General features: G+C 37.4%; 1 long non-coding RNA gene across 1 annotated transcript; it reads left to right on the plus strand.

Annotated features, from left to right (window-relative positions):
* Positions 1–4,790: 4,790 nt before the first annotated feature.
* On the plus strand, positions 4,791–16,034 carry LOC142169441 (uncharacterized). Its single transcript, XR_012699233.1, has 4 exons — positions 4,791–5,015; positions 5,135–5,188; positions 15,491–15,560; positions 15,661–16,034. It is a non-coding gene; the product is annotated as an uncharacterized LOC142169441 (long non-coding RNA).
* Positions 16,035–16,417: the final 383 nt, after the last annotated feature.

Genomic DNA, 16,417 nt, shown 5'->3' on the forward strand with positions numbered 1-16,417 from the left:
ATCACAACAATAGCAATTATCAGATTCAATTAGGAGATTTCCCTCTATGTAACCTGAAACATGGCTCAAATACCTCATAATAGGGGTACAAATATAAAAACCATCATAGCATAAAGCTTAGAAAATAACTCAAGGCATATCATTGCCTAAGCACTACCTGAGCATGAATAATCCGGTGCACGCACATACTCCAGTGCAATATTCTGGTGCACGCACATGGGCTCGATCCCCACACATGTGCGCTACCCATAGCACATAGCTATCACAAATAACTCAAGCAACTAGTGCCTAAGCGCATAACATGTAGCTATCACAAATAGCTCAGGCAGCTAGTGCCTCAACCAAGTTTAGGTAACATACTTACCTCAAGCAAGCCAAAACAATACTCTAGAAATGCCATCCCGCACGAATCGACCTCCAAATGGCTCGAAACTAGCCAAAAGCAACTCAAAACATCAAATAATACTATAGGAATCAAACCCAAATGATAAAGGTTGAATCTTTAATTAAATACTCAAAGTCAATCAAAAAGCCAACCCGGGCCCGCACTCAGAACCCGATAAAACTTACAAATTCCGATAACTCATTCGAATGCAAGTCCAACCATACTAGTTTCACTCAAATCCGACTCTAAATCGATATTCAAATCCAACTTTAAAACTATTTTTGATAAAAACCCTCAATTTCTCTTTTAGATTCACCACCAAAATACCAAAATCGAAGATAGAATTATGTAAAATAATTAAATCCGAGTCAAAAATACTTACCACAATCTGAATCGTGAAAATTGCCTAAACTATTGCCCAAATCCGAGCTCTAGATCTCAAAATGTGATAAAATAACTCAACCTTCAAAATATAAAGCTTCTGCCAGCACTTTTGCATATGTGATCAAATAGCCGCTTCTGCGACAAAAACTCCGCTTCTGCAGATACCACTGAAGCCCCGGCCTCTCGCATCTGCGGGCTACCTTCCGCTCCTGCGACATCACAGGTGCAAATAACCTTCACTTATGCGAAACTCCTAGCCAGTCTGCCTTCCCCTCTTCTGCGCTACTTTTACCGCTTCTGCGGTCTTGCATATGCGCCCAGGACTCCGAATTTGCGGTCTTCTCATCCTCCAGTCCAGTTTCGCTTCTGCGACCACGAGATTGCATCTGCGGACTTGCATATGCGCCCAACCCTCTGCAAATACGGAATCACCAGAACCAGAAAATTCATTAGCAATGCAACATGAGAGAAATGGTCTGAAACCACCCCGAAACTCACCCGAGCCCCTCGGGATCCAGTCTGAACATACCAAGTAATTTCAAACATAACGCGGATCAACTCAAAGCCTCAAATAACACAAAATAATATCAAAACTACGAATCGCACATCAAATCAAGCTTAATGGACTATTTCAAAATTTCAAATTTCAAACTTACGTCGAACGCGTCTAAACAACTCAAAATTACCTCAAATTTTGCACACAAGTTTCAAACGATACTACGAACCTATTTCAACTCCCAGAATAACAATCCAACCCCGATAATATTAAAGTTAATTCCCGGTTAAACCTATGAACTTTCCAAACCTTCAATTTGCCAACTTTCGCCCATTAGAGCCAAAACCTTCTAGAAACATCCAAATGCAAATTCGGCACACGCACAAGTCCAAATTCGTCATCCAGATCTAACAGAACCATAAAAATTCTGATCCGAGGTCAAATGCAAGAAAGTCAAACTTTGTCAACTCTTCCAACTTAAGGCTTCCAAATTGAGAATTATTCTTTCAAATCAACCCAGAACCACTCGAAAATCAAAACCGACGATACACGCAAGTCGTAATGCACCATATGAATCTACTCATGACCTCAAACCACCGAACTGAATGCAAATGCTCAAAACGACCGGTCTGTTCATTGGATGATTTCTCATTGTAGTAGTAACATATAGTGTTTGGCTTACCTAGCGGTTTGGGTTAGGTGCCATCACGACTTGGTGGGGTTTTGGATCGTGACATTAACACTCGACCTAAAAAAATTAAATAACGACCGGACCGGTCTAATTTTTTGGTTGTTTTTTACCGATCAAATTGGTCAGTTTTTTTTTTAAATTGTACAATTATAAAATACACTAGTTGAGAACTGAACCGAGATCTGTATCGTGAAAGGGTACTATTCAACTATTAGACCATTGGTGCTTGTTGGTCTAAGATTTTTTAATTTATACTCTTCAATCATATTTTTAGGCGAAAATAACTGACTGACTCAGTCGATTTTTTTGAAAAAATTAGCGACCAAGTCGATCGTTATTTCAGTCGATTTTTTCAAACAATTGACTGAAGATTTAACAAAAATCTGACTAATTTAGTTGGTTTTGTGAATATAATTTTTTATTTATTTAAATAGGAAACCGACTGAGTCGGTCGGTTGCTTGAAAAATATATTTTTTTGAGAAAAACAATTTCTAGCGTTATGGCACCAAACAACTGACCGATTTGGTTAGTTTTTACAACAAAAAAAAGAAAAAAAAAAAGATTGCATTTTCCAACCGACTTGGTCGGTTTCTGGGTCGGTATTTTTGACCGACCGTCGGTCGGTAGGCTTCAGTAAGAAAAGAGTATTTCTTAGTAGTGGAAACTAAAACAATGAACAATTGCACCAATAAGTTAAAATTTACACCTCTGCCAAAACTCCATTGACAATATTCCATTGTCAATACTCAATATATCTCATATCATCAATAGCAATGCCAGAGCTTCACATCAATCTCCTAATACCAAAACACATATTGGTACACAATATATAGCTCTAAATCATTTGTAGAAATGTTATGGCGGTCAAGGTAGAGTTGTAGTTGTTGAGAGCCAATGAATTTAGAGCATAATTAAAATAGTGACAGAAAAAAATGATAAAGATAAATGTATGAGAGATCGTTTGAGTGAGTGATTTTTGTGTTGTTGTCGGGCTGAAGTTATCGTGGAAAAACGGTGGTCTTCAGATTGTATTTCTTCTAGAATATTTGGAAAGCCACATGAGAATTGAATTTGGGTGTAACTGAGTATAATTACATAGTTTAACATGTTTGTAATTTTCAAGGACGGAAAGTAATTACACTTTCTAATTCTCAAGGACCGCTAAGAGTTGAGTGTAATTACATCGTGTAATTACAAGATAACTTTTCAAAAAAATTCTCTCTTTTTTTCAAATATATTTTTCTTTAAAGTTTTTTATTTCTTTCCCACTAATACCTCTTTGACTCCTTTCAAAAGTTGCTCCCAATGTTAGCACCAACATTCCACTCCAGATATGTACTATACTTCTTCCTTTATTTTTTATTTTTTATTTTTTATTTGATATTGCATCAAATTTTTAATACCAAATGAGATTTAAATAAAGAGAAACAAAAAAATGTAGAGAAACTGATAGAAAGCCCACGATGGTTCCGTCTATTTTACCTCTTTATTTATGCGCCCTTGTTAAACCATACTGCCAAAGCCATGAGTTTTAGTCTTTCTGCTACAAATAAATTTTTATTGAATTCATTTACTCTTTTTTAATTCTTTCTGCAATAAATTTGATATTTTTCATTACAGCTTTTGAGCTTTCATTTTTTGTTCTAATGGGTTATTTTCTGAAAGTAAATATAAGTTTAAATTCAGATAGTCACATAGCAAACTTAGGTGTTGTCTTCCACGTGAATTAGCTCTAGAATTTTACAAATATCTTCAAGGTGTATAAATATACTTCTTTTTTCATATACTTTATTTAATTGGTTGATCGAGCAAGATTTAAAAATATAAACCAATGTAATTATACTTGTTCAACCAAACATGACAGTGAGAATTATACTATAATTACGTATTGAAAAATAAATAGGCCGTGCACTTATTAAGATAGTAATTATACAGGTAATGGCACATGTCTTTCCAAAACTCGATTGATAAAATTTCATTGTCAATACATCTCATATCATCAATAGTAGAGCCACAGACCCACATCAATCTACTAATGCTAAAACAAACATTGGTAAACAATATTTAGCTTCTAAATTATTTTTAGAAATGCTTTGGCGGTCAAGGTAGAGTTATACTTGTTAAGGGGCCAATGGATCCATGGCATAGGTAAAATGGCAAAAGAAAAAAAATGGTAAAGATGAATATGTGAGGGATCGTTTAAGCGAGTGATTTTTGTGTTGTCGTCAAATGGTTCTTAAAATCAATTATTATGATGGTGAGTGAGTTAGAGCAATGATTAGGGGTGTCAATGGTTCGGTTCGGTCGGTTATTTTATAAAATTTATATCATATTAATTTTTCGGTTTTTCTATTATGTATAACTAAAATTAGACTTTTCGAAACCATCTCAATCATGTCGGTTTTTCTTCGGTATCGGTACGGTTCGGTATTTTTTAAATATCATATAAAATTCACCACTGGAAGTAATATTTTGAGTTTAATTACTTGTTGGCTTGTAACAATTTTCATAATTCCAAGGCCCAAAGAAAAATTTAATGTATTATTATTTTTAAACTTATTATATAAATATATTTTTCACCTGTAAAATTTATTCGGTACGGTTTGATATTTTTTCGATTTATTTTTATAAAATAAAAAATCTAACCTAATTATCGGTGAGATTATAGATTTATATAAAATCTATAATTTATTTAAAAAAAACCTAAAAATCGATTCGGTGCGTTACGATTCTGTCGGTTTAGTCGTTTCCGAATATTCATAGATACCAGGCAAAGATGGATGAAAATTAAAATCCGTACAATATCACAAAGTTCAGGGCCAAATACGGACCATTTTACATAATTCAAAGAAAAACTTGATGTAAAAAGGTTGTTAGAAAGCTTCCATAAGAGCATGTTTGAATCAATTTATTTATTGTAATGATATGGGTATATATATTTAACTCTAACACATTTCAAAATCCATAAATAAATGCTCCTAGAAAGTGGGTCTCTCCAAAGAAAAAAATGTCTGCAGCACCGACCAATTCAGACTCGCAGCGCCATCTCCTCAAGGAGGTATTATTTGTATTTATTTTGTGCTTTACCTATATGAATGTTCTACGATACCGATTTAGATTTCTTTCGGTGTCTGTGTTTCAAGAAAGAGAGGGCATTAAAGTTGAAATTTTTAATAGGTAAGAAGTCACGAGGTTGCTGTAGCGGAGCTCAATAACCTTCCTGCCTCTCGGGTATGTCTTCTTATTTTCTGGAATTCTAGACTTACTCAGTTGCTATTTGACATATCAACCATAAAACATGCTTGTACATGTGTGATGCATTAATTAATTTTGTTTTTCTGATGACAACTTCAATAACCATGTTCATTGGTAGTTTTTCGGTTCCACCCAACACCCACATGACCAAAACTGAAAACAAAATATATCAAGGAGTTGTGTTTTTCCTCCTTTTTTATCAATTTTTTGATTGTGTGGCTTTACCAATTTGTTGGAGTTTTGCCTTTTTCAAAATTATATTTTTTTATTCTTATCATGAATATTCTCTTCTGATTTTGTAGCTGAACTAAACTATATAGGATTAGAGCTTACTCTGGTATATAATCAAAGAGAGCGTATTCGATTAGGGCATACACCGTACACAAGCACACGGAGATTAATGCCAATTCTAGATGGATTTTCTTAAATGAGGGAGACAGTTGAAAGACCTTTTTAGATTGGATGAAATGGTGATGCCATGTAGGCCAACAACTAGGCTTTTTTCACGTGGTTTTTGCTGTTATTTTAAATTTCTGTTGTGGCGGGAAAGTTAGTTAGTCTTATTTTCAGCTCTTTGCATTTCTTTTGCATTTCATAGATAAATAGGAGGATTGTAAGTGAGCAACATACTTTTTGAATGATAAGACTCGTCTGATTCCTTTTCTCTCAAACTGTTCACCTCTCATTCCTCTCTTTTCTTCCCTCTGCCTCCTACTTTCCTTCAAGTTACTGTTTCATTAGTTCTTCGATACCAAAATTTGGTATCAATTGGTATCAGAGCTGGACATGGGACCACGCAAAGCAGTTGACAACACTCAAGGAGTTCTTGATCTGTAGGAGCAGTATGAGGACTTAGCTACTCAACAATGGATCTGCGATCTCTCATCGATTAGAAAACTCAAAATTTACGAGACGACATGGAGAGAAGGCACACAGAGATGCTTCATTTGGTTAATTCACTCAAAAACTCTATTGATGGATTGCATCAGCAATCGCGAGAAAGTGGATCTACTTCCAACCTTTGAGAACCTGTGGTGCAATCTGGGCAAGGTATTCTAGGACCCAATCCTTACTGCTCTAGCTCTAATAATCGTGGCCATAATTTGATTTTTCCCCGTTTCATTGGAGAAAATTTAAGAAGCTGGTTGTATAGAGTTGAACAATATTATTCTGTTGATAACACTCCTCTCAATCAGAGAGTGAGCTTGGTTGCTATGAATTTGGATGATGAGGCACTAGAATGGCACCAGTCTTACATGAAATGTCGTGAGTCAATTGAACTACCTAACTGGGATGAGTACTTAGCTGCTTTGGTAGAGACGTTTAGTGAAGAATTCTCAGATCCAATGTTAGAATTAAAGCAATTGAGACAGACTGGCTCAGTTAGGGAATTTCAGTTTGGTTTTGCTCGACTCATAGCTCAATGTAATTTATCTGTGAGCCAAGCTATTCCGTGCTTCCTAGGAGGACTAAAGGAGGAGTTAGTTAATCTTGTGAAGATGCATGAACCTCAGAGCTTATCCAAGACATACAGGCTAGCTAGATTGGCAGAAGCTACATTGGCTGCTAATGCTAGGGCACAAAGGTCCAGTTCTGGAGGGCATTCTTCTTTTGCTATTAAGCGACCTACTTATGATCCTTCACACTCGAGGCCAAACCTTCCCGGTGCTATTCCAACTTCTAAACTAGCTTTACCTGGTCCTCGAGCTCCTGCTGTTCTTAGGAACAGAAGGACAATTTCTCCTGCTGAAATGCAGGCTAAAAGAGCACATGGTTTGTGTTATTTCTGTGATGATAAGTACTCTCGTGGCCATAAGTGTGCACTTCCAAAGCAATTGTTTGTGTTGGATTTGAAGTATGGTGATGATGAATGTTCAGAAGAAGCAGTGCCAAAAGCAGAAGGTGAAGCCACTAATGAGGAGTGGTCTGTCACCGAAGGAGATCCACCTATGATCTCCTTGTGTGCATTGAGTGGGATCCAAGGTGCACAAACTATACATGTGACTGGGTACAACAACAAGAGGCCACTGCAAATTCTTTTGGATGGAGGAAGTACTCACAATTTCATAGATTGTGAATCTGCTAAGAGGTTAGGTTGCCAAGTCTATCCTACTAAGGTTGGCTATGTCAGCCTTGGTAATAATTCTATGGAGGCTACTTCTGGAGTGATAACGGACTTCCAATGGATGCTGCAGGGTACATCCTACACTTCAGACCTTATAGTATTTCCAGTGGGAAAGTATGATTTAGTTTTGGGAGTCTTGTGGATGAAAACCTTGGGACCAGTCACCATGGATTATACAGCCCTGACTATGTCCTTTAATTATCAAGGCAAGTTCCATCTTCTGAAGGGTGTATCTGAAGAGTGCAAATTTTCTAGCACTAAGGCTGTCAATAAGATGAATGGGGATGATATCCGGCTCTTTATGTTGCAAGTATTAGTTGCTGAGCCTGCTCTAGAGTCTGCTGATCAGTTTAATGCACTGCATATGTCTAAAGAGCTCCAGGTTCCTGCTCTTATTGATGAGCTCCTCATTCAGTACCATCAGGTGTTTGCAGAACCAACAACCTTACCTCCACAAAGAGGTGCTTTTGATCATAGCATTGCTTTGCAGCCTGGGACTAAGCCAATCAACATAAGACCGTACAGGTATTCTTCTATGAAGAAGGATATCATTGAGAAGTTGGTTAAGGATATGTTGCAGCAAAGAGTGATCCAGTATAGTAATAGTCCTTTTGCATCTCCTGTGGTGTTGGTAGGCAAGAAGGATGACACCTGGAGATTGTGTGTGGATACAGGGAATTGAACCATTGCACTGTGAAGGACAAGTTTCCTATTCCCATCATAGATGACTTATTGGATGAGCTAGCAGGGGCAGTGATATTTTCCAAGATTGACCTTCGATCTGGCTATCACCAAATAAGAATGGTACGAGCTGACATTCCTAAAACAACCTTCAAGACTCACTTGGGCCATTATGAGTATTTGGTCATGCCATTTGGCTTAACCAATGCTCCTCTACATTTTAGAGTCTTATGAATCACCTCTTCCAACACTTCTTGAGGAAATTTGTTTTAGTTTTTTTTTATGACATCTTGATATATAGTAAGAGTCTGCAGGATCATACTCTTCATTTGCAGCAAGTGTTTGAAGTCATGGTCCATAACAGTCTACTCGCCACAATCTAAGTGTGTTTTTGGAGTATCAAAGGTGGAGTACTTAGGACATTTTATCTCTAGTGAAGGGTTATGTACAAATCCCAAGAAGATCACAGCAGTCTAGCAGTGGCCTATTCCTACTACAATCAAACAACTGAGGGGCTTCCTAGGGCTTGCAGGGTATTACAGGAAGTTCATTAAGGGTTATGGCCTCATCAGTCGACCATTAACTGAGCTACTGAGGAAAGACAACTTCAAGTGGTCTGAAGCTGCTACTGTCTTAGCTTTACCTGATTACTGTATTCCCTTTGTAGTTGAAAAAGATGCCAGTGGGACAGGCATTGAGGCTGTTTTAATGCAACATGGCCATCCTATAGCCTTTATTAGTAAAGGATTGGCTCCTAGACATGTTGCTCTATCAGTCTATGAAAGGGAATTGCTTGCATTAGTTTTTGCTGTTACCAAATGGTTCCACTATCTGTTTGGTCAACATTTTATTGTGAAAACTGACCAAAAGGCTTTGAAGTACTTATTGGAGCAATCATAACTAAGGTGGTTAGCTAAGTTGCTTCCTTTAGACTTTGAAATTCAATACAAAAAGGGAAAAGAAAATGTGGTTGTAGACTCGCTTTCCAAGGTAGGTGGTGCTGAACTTATGACCTTGATGATACCTTCTGTGCTAGCTGACTTACGGCAAGAGATAACAACTAGTTGGGATTCTGACCCTGAGTTAAAGGCTCTTATTGCATCCTTATCACATACACCACAAGAGCACTACTTTGGACAAATGATCAGTTGAGGAGAAAGGGTAAGCTTGTGGTGGGATATGATGAAGGTCTGAGGAGTAAAATCATGACCTTATGACATTCTACTCCATCCGGTGGCCATTCTGGTACTGATGCTACTACCAGGAAAGTGATGGCTTACTTCTATTGGAAGGGATCAGAAAAGATATCTTGGATTTCATTCACAAGTGTGATGTCTGCCAAAGGAACAAATATGATACTTCAGCATATCCTGGCTTATTACAACCATTGCCAATTCCTGCATTACCTTGGACTGACGTTAATATGGATTTCATAGAGGGGTTGCCTCAGTCTAAAGGGAAGATTGTTTTCTGGGTGATTGTAGACAGGTTAACTAAATATGGACACTTTATTGCCCTTGCTCAACCCTTATACTGCTCAAACTCTTGCACAGGTGTTCTTGGACACCATCTTTAAGCTTCATGGCCTCCCTGCTTCAATTACCAGTGATAGGGATCCCATTTTCATTAGCTCCTTTTGGAAGGAGTTCTTGTCAGCCCAAGGAGTCAAATTGCAGACCTCAACTGCTTATCATCCTCAGACTGATGGTCAAAGTGAGGTGCTCAACAGGTGTTTAGAAACCTACTTAAGGTACTGCTGCACAGATTCTCCAGCTGATTGGAGTTCGTTCTTGTCCTTAGCAGAATGGTGATACAATTTCAGTCCCCATTCTGCTATCCAAACCACCCCTTTTGAACTCTTATATGGCTATCCTCCTCCCCTACATTCCTAGAGACTCCTCTACTGATGCTGTTGAAGACATTATGTCGGTTAGGGAATTCAAGTTACAGCTGGCCAAATTCCACTTATGCAGAGCCCAGCAGAGGATGCAAGCACAAGCCAATAGCCACAGGTCTGATAGAGAATTCAAGGTTGGAGATTGGGTATTTGTGAAGCTGCAACCTTATAGACAATCCACCCTCTCCATTTCTCCTTATCATAAGTTGACATCTAAATATTTTGGTCCCTATCCAATTGTGGAAAGGGTGGGAGCTGTTGCTTACAAGCTTTTACTTCCCCCAGAGGTCCAAATTCATCCCACATTCCAAATCTCTCAGCTCAAGTTTTGCTATGCTCTACCTTCAGAAATTGTGCACCCTCCTATCTTGGATTTAGCCAGTCCATTATGTCCATATCCAGAAGAGGTTTTAGGAAGAAGGTTAATTAAGAAAGGCAATATAAATTAGACAAGCTACTTGGAAGTTTGCCTTTGACTCAAGGATCAGATTTCCAGATTTCACCCTTGGGGACAAGGGTGTCCATCAGGGGGGGAGGGGGGGTAATTGATACACATATTCCAGTTGCAGAAGAGCATAATGCCAGCTCAGATGCCATGTAGGCCAACAACTAGGATTTTTTCACATGTTTGTTGCTGTTATTTTAAATTTCAGTTGTGGCGGGAAAGTTAGTCTTATTTTCACCTCTTTGCATTTCATAGATAAATAGGAGGATTGTAAGTGAGCAACACACTTTTTGAATGATAAGACTCGTCTGATTCCTTCTCTCAAACTCTTCACCTCTCCTTCCTCTCTTTTCTTCCCTCTGCCTACTGTTTCATTAGTTCTTCGATACCAGAATTTGGTATCACGATAAAGAGTTAAGTTGGCAGATAAAGACACCATGATCAGATGTTTTTACTATGGCGCTTTCCACCATTGCTGGGAAGTATCGAGAAGACTTTCCACTCATTTTTACAACCTATTTTTTCAGTAGGAAACATGTACCACAGTTATAGCCAAGGTGCTATCAATGAGATTAAAGTCAGTTGTTGGCTAGTTAATTTCCACAGTTCTGAACTTTTGAGTAAAGTCAGTTATTGGGTACTTAATGTCTACATTTTAGAATGTTTGATTGAAGTCAGTTGTTGGCTAGTTAATGTTCACATTTCAGAATGTCTTTTGTAGAAAAAATGAATATAAGTCCGATGTGATTATGGTCTTATCAATATGCGGACTGAAATTTCTTGATGTACTTACTCGACGACTGAAATTTGGAGGACGATGGAGTAACTGAATTCGATGCTGTATTGCCATAGTGAGGTTCTCATCAGTGATTATTGGAACCCATAGTGGCTTATTTTGGTACAGTGTTACTAAAGGCGAAAAGCGCAAAAAAGCTATAAGGTCCGTTGGGGCTTTAAGTGCAAAGTGCAAATAAAGCGTGAGCTTTAATGAAAAAAGGCGCAACAGGAGAAAAAAGTAAAAATATGCATGTAGTCCAAGACTAATCATTATAAGCATGAATAACAAATACTCCTTCCGTTCCAGTTTATGTGAACCTATTTTCTTTTTGGTCCGTTCCAAAAAGAATGACCCCTTTCTAATTTTGGAATCAATTTAGCTTAAATTTCCAATTTTACCCTTAATGAGAAACTTTTATAACCACACAAATACTTCGGGCCCCTTTTTGACTTGTTTAGGACTACAAATTCCAAAAGTCTTTATTTTTTCTTAAACTCCGTGCCCAGTCAAACAGGTTCACATAAATTGGAACGGAGGGAGTATATGGAAAAAGAAATTGAAAAAAAAATTCACGATAAAGTAAAATATCAATTGTTTAAGGTCGCCTTTTCAGGATTACGCTCATTGGCAAGGAAAATTATGCCTTAGAGATTTGATGTGACATTAAAGCGCCCACAAAGCGAGGCGAAGCGCTCAACGTGTTCTGAGCCTCGCTTCAGGGCTTAAGCGCGCTTTAAGCGCGCCTTTGACAATACTGTTTTGGTAGTAGTAGAGGGATAAGGTAGGATTCTATTTTTTTGTTACTATTCACTTTGGTGTGGAATTAGGTAGATTGATGGAGGAAATTGGAGCTGGTGATTTTATCAGGGTTTTAGAGTGGGAGATTTGCTTAAGAGAGGGTTACGTTATATCTCACTTGTCCTTTGTTTTTTTGTGAATTATGATGGGCAAATTCGTTATTCTTTGAGAACATCATTTTTATACAAAGCAATTTGAGGTTTACGCAATAGTATGAGCAAATTCAAACTGATTTCATTGGGGAAATATACAACAACAACAACAACATACCCAGTATTATCCCACACCGTGGGGTCTGGGGAGGGTAGTGTGTACGCAGACCTTACCCCTACCTTGTGAGGATAGAGAGGCTGTTTCTAATAGACCCTCGGCTCAGGAAAGTATAAGCCCACATCAATGGGGAAATATATAGGTCATTAATAATTTGGCGGGGATATTCAGATGTTAGGTGATTGCATTAGCCACGATGTATATGGATATGTCTCCTAGGAGAAAGTTTGACAATAGAGTTATGGCAGCCGCGATCCAGAACTTGAAGGGAGGCTTTGTGGGTGAGAGAGATAATACTTGTTTTAGGGAGGAAGGGAGAATTACATTTCTGAAGTTCACATTGTCTAATATTCTCATATATTTCATGTCCTTATTTTTATATACCCCTCAGATCTATCAAGTAAATTGAAAAGATAACGTGGCACTTCTTATGGAAGTGTAAGGACGGGGAGAAGAAAGATCAGTTGTTGGAATGGAAAAAAAGACAACTGTTACTATGAAGGAATACGGACAAGGGACAAGAGAATTAGGTGTATTTCCTAACAAGAAGATTAGATGTATTTACAATGAGTGTAGCACCTTGTACATGCAGGCAATGTTATGGAGATTTGCACACGAGGGAGATGCACCATGCAGGAAAGTAATAGTGGCTAAATACATGGTATTAATTGCAACCAAGGGTGTGACTTAGTGATTTATAAAGCCGGAAAGGACCACGAGATACTAGGATTTAAATTCCAGTGGAGGTAAAAGACGTTAAGTGATTTCTTTTCATTTGTATAGGCCTTAGTGGCATAGTTACCAGGTACATTTGCTAGTGAGAGGTAGCAGATTCCTAATGAATTGATCGAAGTTTGGCTAGTTGATCCACACACCATGTTATGAAAATAAATACATGGTGATAATAAAAAGACTAGGCTCATATGATGTTACGTGCTTCGGCGATGTAAATCTAGGGAATGGGATTTGTAATTCGTAAGCCGAGCTTACGGGAAATCCTTAAAGAAGTTATGCAGGGACGTCCTGAAATACAGAGCACCCACTCTGCATAGATTAGGCATACAGAAAGTCCAGCTCGCTTTGATTATGAAAGAAAAAGACGATGTAACGAAGTTCATTGGTTTCATAGTTGGCAACAGCAACCGCATATGGTTTAGTAGTTCAGTTAGATAGGTTGGAAACATAAACTTGAGATTGCATATCCACGAGGTTTTACCATCTTAAATAATTAAATTATAGGATTGCGGTTACAGATGAGAAAATCTTCAGCAATTTGTCTCAGAAGAGCCATTTAGGACCTGAATGAGAAGAGATGCATGAATTTATGCAAAAGATCTATAGTTACACATGAATGGGAGATGGAGAGGATAATAGAGTTGGGGGGAGGACCAGTTATTAGTACTCTTTATAAGGATAAGGATGTACAATCCAACCATATCATGAAAGGAAAATGAATTGTTACGAGTTAGTGTTGCACGTGCAAAGAGCATGAAAAGATGTCAGGGACTTGTTATCATGCTGTAGATTAGCAGTAGTGTTTTCTCTATTAACAGGCGGATGTTTCAAGGTTGTGAAAGAGCTTAAGAATTACGAGATATAAAGAGTTTGCTGACTTCTCTTAAAAAAAGAGAGAGAGAGATATAAAGAGTTCGCTTTTGTCTAATTTATATTGTGGGTGTAAAGGAAGAAATGTTTTTTTGATTCAAATACAGATTTCAGTTATTGTTAATTACAGTAACTTTTAAGTAGCTATGCACCACCTGTATTGTCATGGTCTTTTCAATTGCCCGTGCATTCTTGAATTTGTGATTTATACTTCAAATGTCTTAGCTTATCTTTGGGGGCGTTGAAGTGATTGAATTGGGGGAAACAGGGAAAGGTGTTTAGTGAGAAAAGAAAAGATAAGAAATCAAAGAGAACTAAGCTTGATAAAGTTTTGAAAAAAAAAAACTCAAAAACAGCACCCACCTATCTCCATCAAGTGAAATTGTTTACGGAACTCTTTAATGCAGATGTAGAGATGTCATAATGAGATTTGACGAAGATAAAGTTTTCTTCTTGCTGTGCCCTTTGCCTGTCTTTGGTTTCTTCATATACGGTTTGTCGACCACTCTCCCACTGGAAAGATCCACTAATGCTAATTTCAAACTCGTGTGATCCTCACAAAAATGAGTCAGTGTTTTTTCTTTGTTTTTGGGATAAGTTCTACTTCCTTTGAAAGCCACCAAGAACGTGAAGAAAAGTTATAGCTCCTGTTACAAATGAAAAGAGTTGAGAAAATTCAGCAAAGCTTCCACGTCACATAAACTTAGCGCGTTTCACCAAAAAGCCAAAAAATACAAACATTTCTATCTGATTCTATGTACTGGTCCATTTTTCCTTCAAAACATCTCTGTTTCTATCTGTCTGAATTACCCAAAAAGAATAGTTAAGTAGTTAACCATCTTCTTCTGTCTTCTTTTTTCCACTTTCCTTCAAGCCCAGCTCCACAGAAGGTCGTTGATAGTCCTTGGAAGCACCCAGCTCAAGAGCTGTCTTGCCACCTGATAATGCAGTAGCAAGCGGTTCACATTATTCTCAAGTCTCACACATGTAGCATCCGCAGCTGCAGGTTATTGATCCCATCTTCTGCAGATTTGACTGTCAGAAGTGCCACATTTGCTGCAATCGTACAAAAGCTGGTCAGCTTTGGAAGTGCTCTGTTCTTCCAAATGATGTTCCATAACCACACCGACTGTTTAGTTCCTGAGGAGTTTAACAAAATTTATAACCAGAGTTCACTGAGTAGTCATCCAAAAAAAAAAAAAAATGAGTCTGTTTTTCCTCTTCCATTTTTTCCTTAACTTCTAGCAATAGGAATTTTACCCGCAAAACTATTCAAAAGGTTTTAATGTTGGTACATGAGGTCTTCATGTCAATGTTGTGTTTCTGGGTAGTGGTAGCCGATGAACTATCATTGTGCTTAAACGTAACTCATTTCCATTTACTTAGATAATATGAACTTTTTGAGAACGTACTTAGATAATTTGAATTGATGGCTTAAAACATGTATAGGAGGTTGAATTGTCAGGCCTTTATCCTATGAAATGGATGCCTTTAAGATTTTTAATACCTTGATTCATTCTGTTATCACAAGTTGAACTTAGCACTTCCTTGATCTATTGTCCTCTTAAATAAGCAGTTTGTGCATGGATGATAGATAAGGTATAAATGTGAATTTATCTTTATAATATTGTACAAGTTTCATTAATTTACGAGGATGTGCTTTGTTACTTCATCATCAGACGGTCTACCAGAGAAATGGCAACATATTATTCCGTACAACTGTGCAGAAAGCAACAGCATCAGAACAAAGTAAAATATTCTCTCGCTGTGCCTGCATTCAAGCTGTTTTTGTACTAATCACTTTTAATATTTTATCTTGATCTTCTTTTATCTGGTTTATTTTGGACAGAACAATTGGACATGGTCAAATCTAAGCTACAAAGATTAAGCTCCTCATGATGTCATCAAAGATCCATTCAGTTTGAGAGGTGGGGAAGAGGTAAAGCCAACTCAAATTTGCTACCGGAGAGTGTGAATCTGACTTTGCTGTTTATGTTATGTAATTTTGGAGCTTAAATACCTGTTGAAGTTGGAAGTACCATATTGTTTTTTGACTTAAAATTTTTGTGAAAGATGTTTCGAAAGTGAGATCACGTAATGAAAGTTGTTACAATTATATTGATTTTCTAGCATTTCAATTGGCAACTTAGGCTACAGAGTTGTGTAAATTATAACAGTCTCAACCAGAGTCGAACTGGCTACTTTTAATTTTTTTTGTCGAAGTGAGATGCAAAGAGTTGTTTCTGAATTGATGGTCTAGGACGTCCTGATATTGCATTGTTAGGGTTAACTATTTGAAGTGATGAAGAGTCATTATTTACCTTCATTTTAAATTTGTAGCGAATTTAATATTATTGATATGTTTTATATTTAATGTAGTAATGTAAATTATGCAATCAACTATTACATCTAGAGCAGTGGTGGACCCAAAAATTTATGCAAGTGGGTTCAGATAAAATAAAATCCTCGACTTCATCCGACAGTATAAGCAATGCCAGGCTTAACAAATGGAGTTTACCGTCCGTTCTTTGAGCCCGTTTGGACATAAGAATTTTTTTCCCTTTTGTCAAAAAATTTCACTTTTTTCCGAAATCTTGTCCATAAAA

This window comes from Nicotiana tabacum, chromosome 15, assembly GCF_000715075.1.
Source record: "Nicotiana tabacum cultivar K326 chromosome 15, ASM71507v2, whole genome shotgun sequence".
In the NCBI taxonomy this organism is placed as follows: Eukaryota; Viridiplantae; Streptophyta; class Magnoliopsida; order Solanales; family Solanaceae; genus Nicotiana; species Nicotiana tabacum.